Below are 21650 nucleotides of genomic sequence, written 5' to 3'. Positions count from 1 at the left end.
AAAGATACATGTACCCCAATGTTCATAGCAGCACTATTTATAATAGCCAAGACATGGCAGCAGCCTAAATGTCCATCTACAGATGACTGGAAAAAGATGTGGTATGTAAACACAATGGAATACTACTCAGCCATGAAAATATTGAAATAATGCCATTCATAGCAACATAGATGGACTTAGAGATTATCATAGTAAGTGAAATAAGTCAGACAAAGACAAATATCATATATCATTTGTATGTGGAATCTTAAAAAATGATACAAATGAACTTATTTACAAAGCAGAAACAAACAAACATAGAACACAAACTTATGGCTACAAATGAGGGAAAAAAGGGGAGGAATAAATTAGGAGATTGGAATTAGCAGATACAAACTACTATGTGTAAAATAGGTAATCAATCAGAACGTACTGTATAGCACAGGGACGTATATTCTGTCTTATAATAAATTATAATGGAAAAGAATCTGGAAAAGAACATATATATATACACAACTGAATATATATATGTAACTGAATCACTTTGCTATACACCTGAAACTAACACAGCACTGGAAACCTGCTATACTTGAATTAAAAAAATCTTGATTTCTACCATATGTAGGAGTTACAGCCCATTAGGGAATGTACACACATTTGCCCACCTAGCGTATCTGAAGTGTCAGAATAAATGTTACGTGTGAGGGACACTGAGCTCAGAAGAGGAAGCAGCTTCTGGGAGCCCGTGTGGTCCTACAGAATTTTGCACGTCAAAGATGATTTTGAGTTGGGATTTAAAGTTAGGCTGCAGAGAGACAGATAGTAGGGAAAGGTACTTCTGATCGGCCCAGGCAGATGAATGCTGGGATTAGATCTGCAGACTAAAATGGGGGTGTAGATGGGGACCATCTACCAGGAGTTGGGTCTGTGTCGAGGGATATAGTAGAAGAAAGTTTGAACAGGATGTTGGGGCCAGGCGTCGAGAGTCTTGATGGTGGGCAAAGGACTCTGGAAACGCTGAGTGAGGAATCTGGCATAAGAGGTCATTGGTCATATTTATATTTTTGTAGGCTCAGTGGGTACTCACTTGGTGATGTGTTCGGGACATTTGATCACATGCTTTCAGGAAAGAAGAACTGAAACCTTCTGAGTCTGAGGCCTGAACCCTTGAAACTTATCCTGGGAACTGCTTTGGCTGCCTCAGTGGAGCCAGTCTAAATGCACATGTGCTAATTAACTCCTCCTAGTTTTAAAGACTAGCCTGACCACAAAGTTTCAGATACCCCAGAGGAAAGGAAGCGAGTCCATCACAGCAGCGGTTCTCAATCCTGGCTGAATATTAGGATCACTGGGGAGCTTTAAAAAAATCCTAGACCCTTTCTAGATTTTGTTTTTAAACTATATCTGGACTCTACCCCAGAGATTTCGATTCACTTGGTCCAGGGTGGAGACCCCCTGGATTCTGATAGGCATCCAGTGTTGTGAACTGCTGTCTCTGGAGGGCCCAGCAGAAGATCAAAGGCCTCAGATAGTGTTCAACCAAACTCAGCTACGTGTCATATGTTCTGCCCAATGAGGACATGTTTCTGTTGTTTCAGACATCAGTTGTCTCTGGGTTTTGGTGGCTCTTCAGATAATAAGAGCAGGTGGCCATGGCCTTGGCAGGCCGAGGAGTCTGGCAGATGTGAGTGATCTTGGCTGGCATATTAGAAGACATGGACCCAGAGAAGAAAGCGTAAGGTGTGGTGGGGCAGCGGAAAGGACTCTGGGTCTAGGCCTCTCAAGACTTCTGCGCCCAGTAAGGAGTCAGGAATTACATATCGGACCGTAAGTGTAAAACTGCCGCCTAATTTCTTAGATTTTATAACCATCACATGTTTGCTATTTATACTCCCCTCTGTAGCCCCATAGAAACTACCAGTGTATCTTTGGAATTGAAAAAGGATGCCAAGCCTATTGTCAGGACCTGAGAGGGAAGACGGAAGATTTTTGGCATAGCTTCTCAAAGGGCAGGCACCCCCAGGCCAGGCCTGGGTGTGGGCAGCGCTCAAGAGAGAGATGAGCAGAGTTGCCAGGAGGAAATCCAGCGGGGAGTGGAAGTCCCTTGTGGCTCCATTGTGTTTAAAAGTGCAATTACCCAATGTTCGGCACACAGAGTTTACTAAATAAATGAGTGTCAAGTTGGCATGTGTTCTAGTCCTGGCCTCCATTCCTTCTGGACTGTATATGCTTGAGTATGTTTTTTCATTCATAGAGCATCCTTTCCTCCTCTGTAAAGCGGGGTGAATCATACCCTAATTTCTAGTCTTCAGGAAGTGCCCTAAAGGGAAGGGCTATTGAACTAATAAACTGCAAGGAGTCTAGTGTTAGAGCTTAAAGTGACATGCCTTTGATGACACCATTTCCCCAAAGTCTCCGGTTTTAGCCTAAAAATTCATATACAGTGTGCATTCACTCATTCATCAAAATTGTACTCCTCTGCATGGCACTGTTGTGGCACTGGGGACTCAACAAGGAACAACCACCATAAAAAGACCCTGATCTCCTCTTGTTTCTACTCTAGCGGAAGGAGACAGAACCGACTCTGTAATTCATCTGCGTTTGCTTCATGTAGAAACAAGGAAACCTTATTTACAACCTCACGTTCCTTAACGCCTTCCTCACCTTTGCTTCACAATACTGCTGTCACACGGTGCTCCAGGAGGAGGTGCATGGTCCTCCTGGGTGCTGCCAAAGGTCCCAGACAGGAGAACTGAGAATGAGAGTCTTGTGAGGATCAAGGAAATTGATGGAAGTCACACTGCTTGCAGACTTCAACACAACATGTAACCTAAAGTATGACTACTTTTTAAAGGACTTGTAATTCCGAGTTACCAACGTGCTGTGAATCAGAAAACAGTGGACTCAGTGCCTGTAGGCTCTGACTTCTCTAAGGCGCTGTTTCACTCCCTTGTCACTCTCAGAGCCCAGTGTTTGAGTTCATGTAGGCTTGGGTGGTCTTAGAGTAGGAAGTTTGGGAGGTGAGAGGAAGGACCTCTGCCATGATGCTTTAAAACCCATCATTTGCGTTAAGTACTGAGAATGAAAAATATTTCAAGCCTTATTGGTAAACAAAGGATGCTGTGGCCATCAAGTCATCAGCTGCTACCGTGACCCCTGACAGTGAGCGGACGGAACTCAGATGCATAGGAGCAGGCAGCCTGGCCTCCGCAGCGGTGCGCTCTGCAGGAACTCAGGACGGGAAAGGACAGGACGCTGGCCCTAGAGAGCCAGGTGCATATCAAAGAAATGATTTCAGTGACCCCAGATCTTTGCACCTTCCCATAAATAGAGAAGCACTAAATTCCTTAACTTGAGATCTCTGGTTTTCTTTAATTAACATCTTTTAATTATGATTTGATTTGATTATGATTATGATCGATTGATGTTAATTAATTAACATCTGTTGATGTTCTGACTATCTGGTCTTTGTTGCAAGAGCTCATATATCCTGGCTTCTATCTTGTTACTTTGGAGCAGTCCCTCAGAGCGATCTGAGAGGCTGTCATCCCGGGCTTAAGTCTTAAGCCCTCAGAAATGTCCGCTGAATAAAACATAGCTCTCAACTTTTAGGCTGTGCATTTTATTTCAGTTGACAGTACCAACCATATAATCCAAGAAGAGCTTCATTTCAAGATGAGGGTGAGGTGAGGGTTTAGAGAGACTGCAGACTGGGTCTTCAGGAACACGTAAGATGCCATGGAATTTTAGAGCCCAAAAGGCAGCCCAGAGTGGTTAAGTGACAGGTTCAGGGTCACACGGCTAATAGGGATGTTGCTGGGATAAGACCAGAGTGCTGCACTCTTCCTACACTTCTTCTGTTAAGAGATGCTAACCACACATCAGCCCAAATCAATCCCTCACCAGCTGGTCCCCCTCAATGGCACACACTTGCTATAGGATGAAAGATACTTTGTTACTGCTTATCTGGAACAAATTGATACAATTCCAATTCTTTCTTCATTCTTGACAACTCTACAATTTAGCACGGAAAAGGATGATAAGAAAGAATCAAAGAGCATTGCGGTTTTAAAGGCCGACGCATGACTTTTAGTCAGCATCTTGATTAAGGATGGAGGTGGGTGGGCTAGAAATTGAAGCCTGAAGAAGGCATGTGATTGGCTCAAGATCAGACAGCTGGTTAGCTGGTGGCTGGGATGGGAACCCAGGACTCCTGATTTCCACCCCAGGGCTCCATCTCCCACTGTCATTGAGAGTGGGTAAGGGTGTAGACCAGCACTCTTGGCAGACAAATTAATGAGCCAAATTATTTTACCATAATGACACTAGCATTTCGTACTAAATCAGATCTATTATCACTACAGCATGCCTAATTACCCACACATAGCCAGCCAAGGTAAACTTTACTCTTGAAATCCCTATTTCATAGAATATTGATTTCCCAGATATATTGTGATGTGGCTAACCCTGGCCAGGGGTGAGATATGAAGTAGAGATTTAATATACCTTGAATTGCTTTTTATAGCATCTGATCGCTAAATCTTGAATTCTATTTTGTGAGAAGGAAGCTCATAGTGGATTCTAAAGGAATAAGGAAGTCTAGAATTGGTATATGAATTAATCATTTAGACTAAAGTAAAGAGATTGATTCAAAGCTAAGAGATGGTTTTTATTTCAAACAGAGAGGCATTTGAGAACATTTACCGGCTGTTGACGGGAACCAGTACAGAGGGAGGTATAAACACAGGAGAGGGGAGGATGGATCATTGAGAATTGAACCCCGGAGAGTTCTTGGGATGGATTGGATGTGGACAGGAAGAGGATACCACATTTTCTCACTTGAGGTAAGGGTGAGAGAAGATAGAAATAAATAGAAAATTAAAGGCGTGTGTTGAGAGGCAGTTGGGATGAGGAGATATGGGGTCATGATGGATGCAGCTGAAGCCTGGTTCCCTCCTAACTAATGAAATGTTGGACATGCATTTAGGCTGAAATAAGTGCCCAAATTTGTTTTCTTTTTTGTAACACCATTATTGTGGTATGATTCCTGTACAGTAAACTGCACATATTTCAGATGTACAATTTGATGAATTTTGACAGATGTATAAACCCATGAAACCACCACCACAGTTAAGAAAGCTAACATTTCCATCACTCCCCAAGAGGTGCAAATTTTGAATTCCCAATTTATCCCTTCCCACCCCCTTTACCCCCTGGTAACCATAAGTTTGTCCTCTTTCTATGTCTGCGAGTCTGTTTCTGTTTTGTAGATAAGTTCACCTGTGTCTTTTTTTTTTTTTTTTAAAGATTCCACATATAAGCGATATCATGATAGTTTTCTTTCTCTTTCTGCCTTACTTCACTTAGAACGACAATCTCCAGGTCCATCCATGTTGCTGCAAATGGAATTATTTTATTCTTTTTCGTGGCTGAGTAGTATTCCATTGTATAGTGCCCAAGTTTTAAGGAGAACTGGGAGAGGTGAGCATTTCCTACCATTTTCTTCCCATCAATCTAATTTAAATCCTAGACAGGCTCCTGGAAGTGCTCTTTGACCATGTCCAGCTTACAATAAATTCCTCTTCTTTTACTGCATCTGGAATTTACCAGATTGCCAATCCTGGAACACTCAGAATATGACTATCCACAGCTTTTTATTACTCTCACCTTGTCCAAGACCTATACTCTATGTGTCTCTGTACCCATCAGGGTAGGCTAGGTTGTACTGCAGTGACAGCCCCCCAAGTCTCTGTGGATTAAAACAACATAGGCTTATTTCTTGCTCGTACTAAATGTCTGACGTGGTCTCTGGCGGGTGAGGGAGTAGCCTCAGATCAACATTGTCCTTCAGGGACTCAGGCTGATGAAGGAGCTGCTTTCTTGAAACAGCTAGTCCTCATGCCAAAGATAAAACACTTGTGAGGTCTTGGTGTCAGCAGTTAGATGTTCTGGTTTGGAAGTGACATGACACTTCAGCTCACAGCTCATTGGCCAGAACCATTCTCATGACTCCGCCCACCACAATGAGCCGAAGTGTAATCCTACCCAAGGCCTTGAATGAGGGCAGGACCAGAAACGTTCAGCCAACAGCGTTAATGGCACCCACACTCCCCTGGTCAGACTGCACGCTCTCTGAAGGCAAGGCCAGGCCGGGCCTCTGGCTTTTCTGGTGGCGGTACCATATTGGGCAGCCACAGCACCAGGCACCAGCCAGTGATGTACTGACGCCATCACAGAGCTCCCCAATCTGCACAGTCCCACAGCCACAGGCCACGAATCTCAGAATGCAGAAAGGGTGGGGAATGGGTGAGGTAAGGCCCTGTTGGGGGTGGCCATGGAAGGGAAGGCTCTTGGGGATGTGAGGGAAAAGGCAGAGAGGAGGCTGCTCATAGTGCTGGGGGCCCAGTCCCCCAAGCCTCCCAGCAGCGGGCACAGGGCGCTTCCATGAGCGTCTGCATGAGGGGGTGAGGACAGCCCAACACCGCCCGCTTCAACCGCAGTAACTGAGCGCTTGGACCAGCCCGGGCCGCGCCCTGTGACGCTGGGGGGCAGGTTCTGAGAGGCCACGGCGGCCCTTCTCCACGTCCTCACTGTCCTCTCCGAAGACCCTGGGGCGGGTTTGTGGTTCACAAATTACCTACACTTGCCTGGACTTTTACTTTTTTTTTTTCCTTTTCTGTTTTTACAGGCCTCCTCTTGAGGTAACCAACCATTTTGACTTTGAACCCAACAACTCTTCCATGAAGGGGCCGGCAAAGGTGGAGACCCAGGAGGTGGGCAGCTTGCTCGGGGCAGAGCCTCGAAGGCCCAGGGGTCCCGCCCCCGTGCCGCACACTCGCCAGGCTCACCCCCAGACAGAGGCTGGTTCTTTCAGAAATGGACCGAAAATGACCTCAGGCTCCTGAGCTTAAGGGGCTCCCTGACTCCTTCCCGAGTTTTCGGGCATCCTAGGTATCCAGTGAGACAGGACAACAGCTCAAAGCCGGCAGACGGGTCTGGGCTGGCCAGCCAGCTTGCTCTCTGTCAGCCGGGGTCCCTTTAAGACGCAGAACTGGGGAGGTCAAATGCAGGCCAGTGGAAGTTTCCACGCTCCGTGTGTCTGGGCCCGCGTCTCTGTCTATCTCTGCTGGGGAAGGGTGGGCCCTGTTCCCACAGGCCTGAGATTTATGACTTCAGTCTGGGAGGCGGTGTTGGCCTTTACTTCTTGGCATGAACAATGGTAAACAGAGTTGCAGAGAAAATTTGGAACTGGTATCCGTCAGCCTGAGTCAGACTAACTCTCTGGTTCTTTCTTTGTGAGTTGTGCATGCGCGTGCGTGCGCGCACACACACACACACACACACACAATGTGCACGTGTGCCAGCTGTAAAATGAGACAAGAGTCATAGAATGGTTGGCTTTGAGATCTCAAATACTCAACCCCAATAAATCACCAGACTCCCTTTGACCACTTAAGGCTTCAACTTTAGTGTCACCCGAAAATAGCTTGAACACACACACACGCACACGCACACTCTGAAAACCTTTTGCCTTGCTCCTAGCCCTCTCCAGCGCCTCTCAGAAACCTGTCCTTCTGAGTAAAGCTGGAAGTATTTTCAGCCTGCCCCGTCCTGCAGTTATCTGCTGATGGAGATAGACTCTCTGGCACCCCAGATTTGCCCTTTAATACCCTGAAATATTAAGAGGCAACAGCTGTAAGTACTGAAGGTTCACTTGGAGATTAAATGAGTCAAAGATCAGTAGCCAACTGGCGGGAGACTTAATTGTCAGGGCAGGGACAGTCGCAGGAAGGACATCTGGCCAGGTCAGAGAGACAGTGGTGTGGACGTGTGTGTGTGTGTGTGTGTGGTGGACGTGTGTGGTCCATGTGTTGGGTGTGTGTGTGGTGTATGTGTGTTCCCTGTGTGTGTGTGAGCGATGACAGCAGGGAGACGGCTACCTTCAGCTTTCTACTTAGAGGTAATTTTAAGTGGTCCCATGTTTTGGGGGGTTTGGTCAAGGTTCTGTGCTTCTGGGAGAATTACCCCCACCTTTGTCCATTGAGGACAGTAGGTCACAGTGGTTTAAGACACAGACTCTGAAATCAGACCCTCTGGCCCTGTTACTTCTACCTGTGTGACTTGGGCAAATCGTCCCCTTCTCTGAGCCTCAATTTCCTTGCCTATAAAACGGGCAGGATCAGAGAGTTACCATCGGAGACTGCGGACCGCCTAGCGCAGGGCCGGAAAACTGAAGTTACTATCATTCCTTGATATTCTTCCTCAACTGACATTTGAGTTATTCCACATCATTTCCTCACCTGAAGCAATGCACACATTACCTAGAGCTCTTACTTCTCACACGGAGATGACCCACACCCACTTTGTTTCCTTAAAGAAGTCGCACACGAGGTGTCACCACTCTGCCACTGAAGCAAAAAGTGCATCTCCTCTGAACTCAGCTCTCGGCCTGGCACCTGGTGCTTGTGGCTTTAAATGGGGGCAGGGTCAAAGGGCAGGGCTGGCTGAGTGATTATGACAACAGAGTGACCCCCAGGAGAGGCAGGACTCCAGCAGTTTTCATCTGCATCCTTTCCTGAGCCCAGGAGGGTGCTCTCTGCAGAGAAACCCATCAGGTACACAGGCACAGGCCTGGACAGGAGCCCCAGGTGCTGGGAAGCACCTTGGACGTGGTGTCGGGAGCCCTGGGCATGGCTCTGTGGTCTGTCCCTGACCGGCTGTGGAAGCTGGGCCCAGCTGCCTTGCCTTGTCGGGCCTCGGTGTCCTCTGCACATCCACTATCAGGCTTGGCTGTTCCTCCTGCAGACTTCATGCTGATCCCTGACTTCCCTCCCTGCACATGCTCGCAGGGGCTCATGGGCACACAACACATGGCCAAGCATACAGGCTCACAGAGGCACACGTGTACACACACACACACACAGGTGTGCTCTTCAGCCCCTGAATCCTACCCAGGTCCAGGTCCACCTCCTGCCTTCCTGGTTTCCCATCACACCCTGACCACCTGCTTGTCTAAACCCCAAAGGCGGCCCCGCACAAAGGCCCTTCAGCTTCCTTGTCATGTTTGGCTTGTGGGTTGTCCTGTGCTGTTTTTATGTCTCCAGGTGCGTAGTTAGTTAATTCCCTGACATCCCAGGCTCCACCCAGATCTTCCATAGTGTGCGGAACTGAACTTCCTGTGACGCTGGGGACACTTAAACTTCAGGGCCTGCCATCAGCACAGTGTGATTACGCGGTCATATGTTTTCATATCATTGGTGAATGTAAGTATTTTAACTACAATCTGTTAATATCACTGTTTCTTTCACCTCTGATTTGTCCCCGTCATACCATTCTCATTTTGGGGGCATCAAAGTGGCCCCTTTGGAAACTAGCTAAGGGGACATTGAGTTGGAAGTGTGTTGGTTTGGCTGTGAATAACCTATGGCGTTTAGTTGATTCTTTGTGTGTGGACATGTCGCTAGCTGCCACTGTCGGGGGAAGGCTTCCAGGAATGCCGGGCTCCCCTGCGCAGACAGACCCTGGGTGGGGTCACAAAGGGAGCCCTGAGTGAGCATGTCCTATGGTGCCGGGTCCTGGAAGTGTATGGGGAGAGGGGGGCATACGGAGCCATTGTTGGGGAATTCCTCCAGTTGTCAGGCTGGTGAAATCACAGGATTCTGTTCCCATCACCGCCTGCTCAAAATGAAAGCTCTCTTCTGTCAGGAATATACTCAATCATGCAAAGTAATACAATTATAAATGCACGATTCATTTGGTCTCTGTCTTGATGGGAATTACTGACACAGAACTTATCAGAATCCCCACGTTTAAATGTCTTGCTGATTTGACAGGAAATACTGACACTGACGGAGATAACATAAAAGTCATTACACGCCACTACAATGAGGCATCGATGACAATCTGGTTAGTGAGTTTCATCAATTCACAGAGTATTTTAGATTTGTCGCTGTAAAAGAGAAGTTGAAATGCCCTGAAATCTCATAGCTCACGCAGGAAAGATACTTGACAGAGGTTTTCCCAAAGTTGATAACAATTCTGAAAATTCACATGGCATTTACCAGTGACAAATTGTGAGACGGAAAGGAACCTTTTCAAATCGTGAATAATAAAACACAAAATTGGATCAACTAGTTCGAGGGGAGACTGAATTATCTTTGTATTCTCTCTATAAAAATGAGATTGAAAAATGATCGTCATGTAAAGAGATGATCAAAGAGTTTGTAGCTCAAAAAAAGAAAAGGTAGGAAGAAAAATATTACAGATGAGTGTCACTTATTTTAGATTTGGGGATGCCTGTGGAATTTGTCAGCTTTTTAAAATTTGTTATGTGTTGTGATTTCTTGTCTCTTTATAAATGTGATTTCGCTTTCAAGTGTAATTCGTATTTGGAATTTTGAAATCTTTTTCTAGAAGAGGGTCCCCTAAATTGGGAAAGTTTCTGGCTCCCACAAGCTGGGTCTGCCCGGCGCACCCATTGGCCCCACCTGGGAGCTCCCTCTAACGCTGTCCCTGGGCCCACAGGAGGCTTGGATGTGGGACAGGGTCTGGGTGACACTGACAAGAGCGCCCACTATGAGCCAGCAGGAAACGCGGGCCTGGCTGACATCACACATCCCCGGAGACCACCTAACTCTCATTCTGAAAGGGGCAAAAGTTTTGTCACGCTGCCTGTGAGGGCCCAGACCTTTCCACCAACCATCTCATCAGGGCCTGGTGGGGCCCTGCCAGCCCCCCCTGCATTTCCTTTTAATAAAATTTAATGTTTTCATTTTCAAAGACCTAGAAAATCCAAACACTTTTTAAAAGCCCCAAGGAACTATAAAAATTAATAGCACAGGGATAATTTCTTTTTCAGTGGCGACTCAATTAAACCTGCCAAAGTCAGACAGTGTGATTTAAACACACCACTTGCAGAGGGACCCGCGCGGAGCAGGCAAACATGGAATGAAACAATAATATTTACCAATTACCCTCTTGGATGTTTCCCACCCGGCCCCTTCCCCCTGGGGAGAATTTTTTCCTTCCCTCCCTCCCTCTGGAAGGCCCACAGGTCAACAGCCCTAATTGTTTTCTCCTTGAATGGTCACATTGCTATCAACAAGTGACTGAACTTCTTCCCTGCTCAGGGTAATGGAAAAATACCACCCGGGCTGGCTGCCCAGGGCGACAGGCCACGTGGACACCAGCCGGAAAGCGGGCCTGAGCTCAACTTTGCAAGTGAAAGAAGAGCTTCCCCGCTCGCTCCTCGCCGCCAGGCGCTCCAGCCAGACCAGACATTCACATTCCAGGCTTAGTCCTGCCCCAGGGCACTTGCTTACACGGGCCCTGCCAGGAATGCCCTCTCTCCTGTTCTCTGAGCACTTCAATCTTGTATTTTCTTTGAGGCCCCAGTCAGGATCAAGTTCTTTTAAGAAAGCTTTCCTGATACGATCCATATCCATGTAGATTTTTGACTTAATCTCACTGCCTTCAACTCCTCTGTATTGAATCAACTCCACCTTATCTCTTAATTGCATGTATGTTGTCTGGGCCCCGTCCTGGAGTTTTTAACACACAGGCTTCTACCAGGCTTATCCCTCCTTCCAGACCGTAAGCTTCTCCAAGGCAGGAGCTCTTCTGGATACACCCTTTGTTACTCGCTGTATTCAGTTTTGTGTTCTGTATGTGATAGAGACTTAATGGCATTTGGACTGAAGTGGAGTGTCTCTTCATTCTCTACAACAGGAGAATGAACTGTGTGCCTCTAGAAATAGGATTTCAGTGCAGCATTGTTTGCATAAAAAAATTAAAAATAAAAATAATAATAAATGACCAAAAAATGAAAAAGCTCTAAGCAAAATGCCCATCCATGGAGATGGATTAAAAAAATACGATGATGTTCTCTAGAGCAGTTAAAGAAAGTCAAGTTGAATTATCAGTAAGATTCCCCAAGCAGAAATGTTGAGTAAAATGGGCAAATTGTGAACAATATGTTGATTAAGACACGATTTATGTAGATCCAATGGCACGTAAACAAATCCTACACAGCGATTAATGGACTCACATGAACATAGCCATGTGTGAACGCAAGGATGGGACGGGCATACACGCAAAATGCTGCCAGGGCTGGCCTCCGGGGAGGGCGGGGACAGAATGGGGAAGGGACCTCAGACTCCTGAATCCCTTCTAGATATTTCTTTCTTCTCAGTCTCAAAATCTGGAGCAAATAAAAGAATGTTAACATTTGCTAATTCTACTTGGTGAGCACACGGGCTGTCCTTGAGGTAGAGACTGGAAAGATGTCCCCTCCAGGAGCTGTCCCTCCTCCCAGCCTCTTTGGCTGGTGGGGGGGGGGTTGCAGCCAAGTGACCTCAGTCTGGCAGCAGTGACCACCATCACCTCCTGCCCTGGCCCCTGGAACACCTGGCCTGTGTCAGCCCTACAAGGCAAGCCGCTCACTGATTTTGCCAGGACCTTCCCAGACTGTGCCGCTCTGTAGGGAAGAGGAGGAGGGAGGATGACCGTCGGGCGAAGTCCCGGGCCTCCTGCTGCCTGCTTGGATTGCCAGCTGGGCCCCCAGACAGGCACTCTGCCCTTGGATTCATCTTGCCTGACCTCTTCCCTGTCTCCAAAACACACCTTGCTCCTTCCTGACCTGTTCCCAGCTGGGATGACCCCCTGTAAGCACTCTCAACTGTAAAACCCTTCTGCCAGGCCTGGGCCCCGCCCTGTGACTCCCGGCGCCGCCCCACCCCTTCCCTCCGGTCCTCAGAACGCCTATCTGTGCTGTTTGTTGGGGCTTAACTGCAAACTGCCCTGTGCTGCCACTTCTATCTGGGTGACAGGGACAATGCCTTATCTCTGTGTTGCTCTGTCAGGGAAGGACCTATGTTGACTTTTTCTGAGAATAACAGCCTAATCGGGTGTCCTCTGAATGTCTGGTGGACCTACAACATGTTATTCGAAACTTTCAGAGTTGGCATAAAAGAGATCCTTCCTGGAGAGGGGTGGGGACCAGCAGGACTGAGAGAGAGCAGAGCTTGGAGGCCCCTACGAGGAGCTTTTGGGGGCCCGGGATCTGAGCCTGCGGCTGAGCTTCATTCTCACCTCAGAGAACATGGAGTCTAACTCCAGCCAGAGTCCCTTCACATTGCCCGATTCACCTCTGGTTCCTCTGCAGGGACACTGTGTCAGGTCCCGCAGGATGCAGGGGTGCTGTTTGTTTCAGAGGCAGCCAGGAAGGTGAGGGGACACCAGGAATCAGGACCCTACTCTTCAGCTAGTCCTGGGGGAGGAGAGGGCTAGGGAGGGGGCCCGGAGGCCGCGGCTCTGGAGGAGAGAGAGAAGCTGCACCAAGGGTAGAGCTGCGGCAGGGGACTGAGCCCAGGGTGGAGAGGAGGTCCCCGCGGCGGGGACGGGGTCCTCACCTGTAGGGCAGCAATGGCAAGTCAGGGACCTTTTAGTCTTGGACAAAGCCATTTAGCCTTCCTGAGTCTCAGGTTCCTTATTTTGAGAAAAGGGGTGACACAGCTCTGCTGGATTGCTGAGGTGTGAATGAATCAAGTATGTAAAAGCTCTTATCAGACCAGACTGCTCACAGATAGGTGCCGTCTCTGTGGCAACAGCATGGATGCCGGACAAACACGGGCTGGTCGGAGTGAACAGGCAAATGGCAAGGAGAGACTGAGCTGGGAGGGGCGTGGCTCACAGGTGGTCCAGAGACGGAGGGTCTGGACATGCCAGCAGAGATGGTATCTGGACTCCGGCGGGTCCAACATCCCAGTCAGAGCCCAGGACTGAGTCCACGCCACAGAGGACACGGGAAGCAGAGCAGCCCCTCGGATGCGAGTGATCTGGTCAGAGGGCACACAGCGCACCGACACCGCGCGTTTAGAAGGTGGAGAGTGATGGGAAAGCTAACGAGGGAAGACCCTGAGACAAACCCGGGATGAAAGTACTTGGGAGGAGAGTGGAAGGGCCAGGTACGCTTCATACCTCAGGGCTTTGTCTGCTGGGAAGCTGGGATGCCCGTCCTCCTGCTTCCTTGGAAAACGAAACCAGAGCATCCTGACTGGACCCTGGAGCCTTCCTCAAGCTGGCCAGAGGGTCTTTCTGGTGTTTTCTCCCACTTCGGCTGCCTCGCACAGCCCTCCTCTCTGCTGAGTGGAGCTAAGCCCACGGACCCATTTTAACGCGTCGTCTTGTTCCCTGTTATCCAGCCCGCTCTGTGTCGTCCTCAGGGCTCCACCCAAATCCCACTTTCTTCCCATCGGATTAAGGGGCTCAACTTCAACCACGCCTTTTGCTCTCCACCGCTCTCCTCTCCGAAACTTAGGGATGCTCAGCGCCTTGACCCTCCACCTGACTCAGCATTCCTTCTCCAGCATCATGGCTGTCTGAGGGGTTCACCTTTCCCTTTACATCGCAAGCTCTCTGAAGGCGCTGTTTATGCTTCCTCCGTCATTCCTCGTGTCCCTTAGTCTGCCCGGTATGGTGCTGGGCATATAGGGAAACTAGGAATATTTGATGACTGCTTGGGAAGACAATCCTCAGTGACCAATAACACCTTGCCCCTTGGTGTCTGTGGCCAAATGGACCCTTTTCGGGAATTAGAACTTGTCATGCTCTCCAAGGTGCAAGCATGAATGGGTGACCGTCACTGGCTTCAGCTCCCGCTCCGAATCTCCCTCCCCCCACCCCAGGGAGGCTAGACTCATTATCAGTCCCTACATAGCATGTGGCACCTGTGCAATCCCGCCATGGTGACGCTGCCTTTGTGTTTTCTTCTCTACTTCTCTAACCACCCTTCTGCTGCTGCTGAGAAACACACTCACAGCCCAGGATGGTCATCCGGAGGCCATCTTCCTCAGCTCTTTCCTTTCTCCTTTCCACCTTCTCTGCGTGGTGCCTAATATGCAAGGTCCCGCAGTTCCATTGGGGTGGGGTGGCGTAAACCAGATTCACAGCTTAATGCCGTCCGGGGCAGGGTCGTACTAGTGATGCAAGGCATGGCCATTCAGAGAGGGTGAGCTCACTTCCAGGTGGGGTCCTCAGGGAGTCACAGAGGAGGCGGCACTTGGACTGAGCCCTGAGGACAGGCAGGACTCGGACGGGCAGAGGAGAAAGAGAGATGAGAAATGTAGAGCAAGAGGGAAAGCGAGTGAACAGAGTGGCTGGAAAGAATCACAGGAGATGGGGCAGGGAGGTGGGCGCTGGGCCAGGAGTGGGAATTATCCATAATGACTCAGAGCGTTTCCGAGTGTCTCTGATGCTCACCCTGGCCAGGGACAATCAGATTGGTTTATACCTGTGTCACTCTTGGAAATACCCAAATCCCCAGACACAGGATGGTTTCAGCCTTTTACAGCCCCTTGGGAGCTGTGGGGAGGGCACCCTCACGGGTCTGTACTCATGAGGAGCTGGGGTGGACTCCCCTCTGGGCCTCACCTGCTTTAGAAGTGTAAATAGTCTCTAAGCAAGAGGAATTAAGTTGGCAGGAACCTGTGGCTCCTTGTGCTTCAAACAGAGAAAGCTCACCAGAAAGAATGACGGGAGAGGAAGCCACACTGGGGTGTGCTGACCCGTGCACCCTAGACCCAGTGAGCGGGGCCTCTGTCATGTCTTATGAAGGTGAGAACTTCTCATGGCCATAATTCAAGTCCAGAGAAGCTGGGAATCGGGACTCTGAAGGAAGCAGACTTGGGGACATTTTGGGGGGGGGGGCGAGAGGAGAGTGTGGGTCAAGCCCAGTGGCCCCAGCCTATTTCCAAGTGCCTTTTCCTGAGGAAGTTCTGGTGCACACGCTTTGGCCCCTGAGTCCACAGCATGACAGGGCTGGCTGGAAAGTAAGTGCCAACTTAGACACAATAACGGGGCTCAGCGGTGGGCCTAAGCTTGCATCCCCTTTGTAAGTTGGCACAGAGAACACCCAGACCGCGGTGGTGGGAGCTGTTAGGGAGGGGTAAAGAGAAGCATGGAGAAACGTTGACAAGGGGGAGAGTGATGAGGGCACGAGGTAGCGGCTGTCACGTATCTGATGAACTGTCATCTGGGTGAGGGGCTCAACGTCTGTGGGCAGTGCTTCCAGGGGGCAGCATTCACCATGTGAGGATGCGATGCTATATTTCATTAGAGCCCAAAGCTGGCAACGCTCAGGTCTGTATACGTGTCATTCTGGGCTTATTTGGAACGTGTAAGGAATGCTTTGGTAAGAGTATTTTAAGGAATTCTCACATGTACAAACTTTTCATACTTGACATTGGTGAAGGCACAGAGAAGCAGTGTGCTCTCCGGACTGAGGAAGCGACCCCAACATCCCCCTCTCTGGGCCCTTCAGGGGAGGGGTCGACTCCAAGCAGAAGTAACTGCCCACGTCACGTTCACCTTATCCTGAGTGTGACCACACGCAGACTGCGTGTAAGGTCATACGTAAATAAATGCAAATTGCGTTACATAAATAGACAGTTAGAATTCCAAGCAGCAGAGAAACACAGAGACACATATTATCTCATTTAATCCTCACGATCATCGCATGAAGTGGGTACTATGATCTTCATTTTACTAAAAAGGAAACCAGACATAGAAAGATTAATTGGCCAAGGTCACTTTGCTGGTGGATGGCTGAGGGAGGACTTGAACCCGGGGTTGCTTGAAGGTCTTAGTTGCTAGGTTTTACTGGAAGTATATAAACAGAAGGTGCAGGGTGCCCTGTAGAGACATGGATGGGGAACTTCTGTCTCAAAGGTAGGGGAAGGTAAGGTTCCTTTGACCTCTGCAGGTCTGTGGGCTGGCCTTTGGGGTTTTCACGCAAACTGTAAGACAAATGCTAAGTTGGGCCACGCTCTCTACAGCCCTAAGCGATGCCAAAGATGCATATTGGGCAGGCAGAGAAGCAAGCACAAAAGCCAGAAGAGTGACGCCTGCTTACACCTCCCTGTTTCCTCTGCAATGTGTCCTTGCTGTCCCTTTAAGGATACCTTCATCCCCGGGAACCCAAACAGCTGCTGTTTTAGTGAAGGAGCATGAAAGAGCCCAATGGAGATGATCAGAGCTGGAGGCACCAAACCCCTCTCCTCAGAGCCCCTCAGCCTTTTTGGCCCCATGATAAAAGAGATCCGCCTCCTTCCCGGGGAGATCTGGAGATGCTCTGATTTTGGGTGAGATGGGAAATGCCCATTTTGAATTCTAAGGTCAGTTTATGAATCCTCAGCAGCCAGGAAGAGTCTGTTGAGCAATTTTCTTCTGTGGATTATATTAGGGAAGCCTCTTGTATTAGGAGCAGACTCTGGCTTTCCAAATACAAAACTATATTATACCATTGAATGTTCTTTCTCAACCCACAAATGCTACCTTCTCCCCTCCCCATGGATTTGATTTACCCCCTTGGAAAGACCCGCTACCCCTTCTCTCTGCCCCTCACATGGAGAATCATTGGTCTGGGGTAGCCCTTATAGCTGAGAAACCAGAGATATAAATTAATTTGGTCACAGTCACCAAATGACTTTTTCAGCTCATTCTGTTCAGTTCTAGTCAACAAAGACTTATTGAGCAGCTACTCTGTGCCTGGGACCCTACAGGAAGCAGGTACATTTGCATTTTCAAATCCACATCAGGAGAAGGGACCCCTTGACTGAAGGACTGAACGTTTAGTGGTAGAATTTGGTGCTCGTGGGGTACATTGTTTCAGTTGGGAGTCTTCCAGATACCACTGAAATCTCACACCGTCGACAAATGTCTGCTCAATCAATGCAAAAAAAAGGGCCAGTCCTGCATGGATACCCGGCTTTGAAGTTGGCAAACACGAGGAAGATTAGAGACCGCTCCCTGAAGTCGCAGCATCTCCCCGCCTCCCCCTTTCCTGTCAACACCCTCTTCTCCCTGGATTTGGTCTTATACCCTGACCGCTGTTTTCTTTGTTGTCTTTTCATCCCCACCAAGTTGGGCAGAAGGGCGCCCCCCTCATTTCCTCCTATCACTCCCCCCTCCGCAACCCCGTCTTTCCCAGCACAAGGTTCCATTCTTCATTAATGCTGTTTTAAAGCCAGCGCAGAGCTGTTTTCCAGATGTGGCCATGCGCAGACAGTAATTGTGCTCTGTGATCCCTTCCAGCTGCTCCCAGGGCTTGCCAACACACTGCCCCCACCCCCACCTTGCGGCCCCAGGAGTGCATGTTTGGGGGCTGCAAATTAGGGCAAACGTTGTAAAATGATCGTGTGCTACACACGGCCTTCCCCACAAGAATTATGGACTTTATAACTGAGCTAATTGGCATTAGGTCTTGCCTGAAAGGTCAACAGAGTGGCAGAGAAACAGGATCTTTGTAAATTGATCTGCTGGCTCCCCGCCTCCATCCCCCCGGCTCCCTTTCCCCATTTTGAAATACTGCCTACCTGCCCTGTGGAATTGCTGACTCTTGTAAATTACTGCTTTGACGGTGCAGCACTGTGGCACATTGTTCCTCGTCACGTGGAAGGCAGCGGGGATGTTGAAGGGGTGCATAATTATACCCTGCAAATTCTCCTACCAAACCACACGCTTCAGCTTTCATGCACCTCAGTAAAGCAGTGCATTGTAACGCTCTTGACCTTCAAATCAAGCATAATTTATCCAAAGGCAGCATACTGGCTTTGGATGGATTATTTATTTATTTATTGCTCCAAATACTCGGGTTCCTTCTGAATGATCTTGCCTTTGTGTTATTTCTCGGATGGGAACACTTTGTTTTTTTTTTTTTTTTGAGCATGTTAGAGGCTGGGTTCAAGGTCGATTTTAGGAGGGAAAGAAAGTTGTCTTTCTGGAATCAGAGATGTTACATTTCTGTCTATAGATTACGTGGGTCTTTCTTGGTTGGGTTTTTAAATGTCTGCCCCCCCACCATCTGGTGCTCATGGTTAGGGGTTAAGCCTTGAAAGTCCCTGTGAAAACATATCTAGTATCTGAAAGGAGTAACGGATTTATCTTGTGGTTTCTTCCTGCCCCCACTTCCCCCTCCTTTTCTTGGTAAAGGACCATTGAGAAGTGAATGGAAGCTGACCTCATATTGCACAAATGCACACCTATTTGCTTATAATTTTGGTCTGATTTTGGATCTTTTGAATCCCAGCTGTGGATCAATTCCAAGTCATGAATCCCTGCTCAGTTAGCATCATTGTCACTGCCACCCTGGCCACCTGAGCTTACTGGACCTTCCTAGCAGAGAGGCCTGAGGAAGCCGGGCTTAGGCTGGCCAGGGCGATGGGAAAGGGGAGGGAGCAAAGGTTCTGTGGCGTATTTTGGAACCACAAAGTGGGAGGAGGTCTGAAACCATCTATTCATTGAACAGTCTGCAGACCTAACAAACAATGGTACACGCATCCACGTATGACTCCTCAAATGCATGTAAATGCTGTTGCGGTGGGAACATTCATTTGGAAATGCGGACATGAAGTGTTGGCCCAATCAGCAAGTACTACAGTGGTAACTGCTATCATGCTGGGAGGTTATTTAATGAAAAGTGGAGTTTTTGAGCTGGGAACTTTGGGAGCCCTGGTCTACTCCGATCCAGGTCACCGTCACCCCTGACCTTGATTACTACTGTTGCCTGAACATACTCTTCCTTCCTGTCCCTCCCCCAACACTGCAGCCAGGTGGTCCTATTAAGGTGACAGATCCCGCTAAGCTTAAACCGCCCCGCAGCTGCCATCTTGCTCCAAGTCAAAGCCCTGTCATGGCCTCCTGCTCTGGCTTCATCTGTTACTACTTATCCTTTGGCTCACTTCACAGTCCCAGCCTCCCATCCCAGCCCCTGGCTGCTTCTCCAACGTGCAGGGCAAGCCACTGGGACAAAAGGGGAGGAGGGGGCAGGGCACAGCCACCAAAAGAGAAACACAGCAATTAGCACCAAGATGGTGGAAGATTCAACTCCCACTAGACCTTGGGCTTCGTTATACGCTCACTGAAACACGACGGCATGCTAAGTGGCTCTCCCACAGGTGCCGGGGCAGTCCCCAGGCTGAGCATAAAAGGTCAAACAGTGGGTGACGGTCCAGCTCCTGGGAATCCCAGCCCCTTCCCCAAAGCAGTGGGAGCAGTCCTCCCAGTGGTTAGCACGTGAAGTTACCCTGCCCACAAGAACTAACAGCCCCGCATCCTGGGACTCTCTCTCTCTCGCCTGCTTTCTTGCCTTTTGACACAGCCTTCATTCTGTCTATGGAGTATGAATCTCTCTGAATAAATCCGCTTTTACTCAGCTATGACTCACTCTTGAATTCTTTCCTGTGAGAAGCCAAGGACTCTCGCCTGATGGGGTGCATCCCGGGGACTTGCCTGGGCCCTGGGGCATGGCCATCCTCTGGAGCCCCATTTTTCCTGTATCACCACCACCCACGTCTTTTTCATGTGCTGCTGCCTTCTGCCCATAAATGCACCTGTCCCAGGTGTGCTGGTGGCAGGTCTCCTCCCCTCCTCCAAGTTGCTGCTCACGTGTTGTCCCTCAAGCCTTCCCTTATACCTTGTCTAATATATTTCCCACCTGCCACCAGCACTCCTGGTCCCTCTGCCCTGTTTTACTTTCCCTACAGCACCCAACACCTCCTCAGTTCATCTTTATTTGTGTTTGACTGTATCTCCCCACCAGAATATTAGCTCCCTGAGAACAGGACCTTTGTCTGCGGTGTCCGCGGCTGAATCCACAGTGTGTGAAGGGCATGTGGTGTGGACTCAGGTGATATGAATATTATGAGCAAGACTCCAGCTCCAGGGCACTGGGGGATGAAGAAAGGAGGAGGGAAGACCTCACTCAGGCAGGGAAGAAAGGAGCATGGGGGACAGAAGAGCCAGCCACTTTGTGGGAAGGACACCGGAGTCACTCGCCTGGTCTGTAACAAGGAGAGGAGGCCCTGGCCTTCCAGGTCAGACAGTCACACAGGGTTTGCTAGGGCCCATTTCACTCTCCTTTGTCCGCTGTATCTTTCAAGCCCACCGAAGGGCTGAGCTAATGACGAAGGACATATATGGACCAGAGCCTGGGACCACCAACCCTGTACAGGCCATGGATCTGCCACAAACAAATTATACCTCTTCTCTGGGTCTTATTTTTAAATTTACAAGATGAAAGGATTTGTCTAGAAAATCTCATAATCGAAGTGTTTGCTTTTATTATGAAAAGAGATGTGAAATGCAAATTAACTCCAAGTCCCTCTAAGGATGCTACGCAGTGACACCGACAGCCCTGTCGGGGGCCTCTGAGGAAACCCCAGATCTGTGACTGTGCTCCCCTCTCCTCACCTGTGCTTCTCCCCAGAGCCTCCGCCTCCACACGGTTCCTTGACCTACCACGTTGGACAGCTTCAGCGATGCCCACCCTGACTCGGCCATAAGGGGCAGCCAACCCCCCAACCCACATTACGTGAGTGTCTCTTCACGCCCGATGGCCTCCTCTGTCCCCCGTGTTCTGCCTAGCTGCCATTCGGGGGCGGAAGGCACTGCCTTGCTGGTGGCTGACGCTGACCGTGGAGGGAAGTCAGGGAGCGAGGGCGTCACGGGAGAGTGTCTGTGGTTGTCTTGGGGACAGAACTAAGAAGTGAGATTGACAAGCAGCAAGTGGAGGATGTCACATGTGGCCTCTTGAGGGAGACGCCCTCCCCTCCCCACCGGATGGCAGACAAGGCTGATGAGAGCGAGAGAAGGGAGGACCAGAATCTCAGGCCCCC

The 21650-nt window shown here is 49.2% G+C and overlaps 1 protein-coding gene and 1 long non-coding RNA gene across 11 annotated transcripts in view; one reads left to right on the top strand and one right to left on the bottom strand.

Annotated features, from left to right (window-relative positions):
- SLC14A2 (solute carrier family 14 member 2) overlaps window positions 1-21650 on the bottom strand; it is a 429661-nt gene that overhangs the window by 102149 nt on the left and 305862 nt on the right. The window lies entirely within an intron of this gene.
- The window catches only part of LOC123618637 (uncharacterized), a 36528-nt gene continuing 15067 nt past the window's right edge, over window positions 190-21650 (top strand). For 4 of the 5 annotated variants that reach the window (XR_006727072.2, XR_012503286.1, XR_006727071.2 and 1 more), the window contains exons 1-5: window positions 190-1806; window positions 4662-4823; window positions 5347-5460; window positions 6668-9242; window positions 21242-21346. This is a non-coding gene — a long non-coding RNA (uncharacterized LOC123618637). The remainder of the gene's footprint in view (window positions 1807-4661; window positions 4824-5346; window positions 5461-6667; window positions 9243-21241; window positions 21347-21650) is intronic. The other variant, XR_006727074.2, reaches the window with a different exon arrangement.

This window comes from Camelus bactrianus, chromosome 30, assembly GCF_048773025.1.
Source record: "Camelus bactrianus isolate YW-2024 breed Bactrian camel chromosome 30, ASM4877302v1, whole genome shotgun sequence".
NCBI classification, from domain to species: Eukaryota; Metazoa; Chordata; class Mammalia; order Artiodactyla; family Camelidae; genus Camelus; species Camelus bactrianus.
This window is presented reverse-complemented; position numbering and strand designations above follow the sequence as displayed.